Source organism: Sorex fumeus, unplaced genomic scaffold (genome assembly GCF_029834395.1).
Source record: "Sorex fumeus unplaced genomic scaffold, SorFum_2.1 ptg000061l, whole genome shotgun sequence".
Lineage (NCBI taxonomy): Eukaryota > Metazoa > Chordata > Mammalia > Eulipotyphla > Soricidae > Sorex > Sorex fumeus.
The window spans coordinates 41,366,949-41,368,310 of NW_026606118.1; the positions used below are offsets into that span (position 1 = coordinate 41,366,949).

The window sequence follows — 1,362 nt, forward strand, 5'->3', positions numbered from 1 at the left end:
TATACTCCACAAATGAGTGCAATCCTTCTATGTTTATCCCTCTCTTTCTGACTCGCTTTTTTTAAAAATATAAAATTATAGCTTATTTTTTAACAGTAGGAGTTATCTAATAGCAACAATATATTTAATTTTATATAACACTGAGCCAAAAGTATAAGAAACTCACTCGGATTCTGAATGTATTTTCCTGAAAACATACTTGAGACAGAGCATGAACACATAACAAAATGCTGCACTTAATTGTTTCACAGAGGGAAATGTTTAACAAATTTCAGCACAAATAAAGAGTGATTGAATTTTAGTTCAGATTAAGTACTGGAGATACATTAGAGATAAAAAAAAAGAAAGCCAAGATTTAGCATGTAAAGCTATTATACATATGTAATGATTAGTAATTCTTTATGCTCTTGCTATGTAAAACGTTTAGAAACTTGGAACTCTAGAGACTTCAGCCAGTTCACTGATTTGCACTTAACATATTCTAAATTTACTGTTGAGAATCACACTTGTTTTTAGTCCGTCAGTTCAGTATGGCCGGAGCAATTCAATTTATTTTTCTTCTACTTCGGTGGCTGTTCTGGTGCAGCTCCTAATGGTAGAACCGGAATTCTAGTCTGAAGCAGAGGAGGAGAAGAGATTGTGCAGGAGACTGAGATGACGAAGCAGTGGCTCTTTCATCAATGTCGCTGGCTTCTGAGGAGGCTGATGTTTTCTTCACTCTCATGAGAAGTCCCTGGCTGAACTGTCATTGCCCTTGTCGCTGGAACTGCTTATACTGTTACACCTATTTTTCTTGGTCTTTCTACGTTTGTTTCTCCACTGGTTTGTTGCAATAGTAATCTATTTTCTTTTTGTCTTAAGCCTTTTATTAGTCCTGCTGTTCTTGAAGGCCTGTGTTGAATATTTTCTTTTCCCTGTGCATTCATAAGCTCACTGTTCAAATTCCAAGCATTTATGGCATCTTACATGTTGCTTATTTGCTTTAGCTTGTCTCTGGGCTATGAGCCGAGACATGGGAGCTGCCATTTTAGCCCACACAAAATTCTTACCTAGTATTTCAAATGGTTATGGAAACAATTGTCATGATATAAAAATAGCAAAATATTATGATAAGCTGGGTTTCTTATTCATAAGTAACGAGAAGACATTAAAAATAAATTCAGAAGGTAATTCGAACCCATATTCATTCTGAGTTATAGATTGGTTTATTTATTTTTGGCTTAGGTTTGAGCATTTAAGTGTGGAAAGAATTACTTCTGATTAATGTACTTGTGTTTTTCTTCTCTTTCTTACAACCAAGCAAGAATCAAAAACTTAATACTAATTTTAAACTACTTTAAAAATACATACTGTCCAGTAGAT

General features: G+C 34.3%; 1 pseudogene; it reads right to left on the reverse strand.

Moving 5' to 3' along the window:
- Positions 1 to 589: 589 nt before the first annotated feature.
- Positions 590 to 1,026, reverse strand: LOC130034759 (zinc finger CCHC domain-containing protein 10-like; annotated as a pseudogene).
- Positions 1,027 to 1,362: the final 336 nt, after the last annotated feature.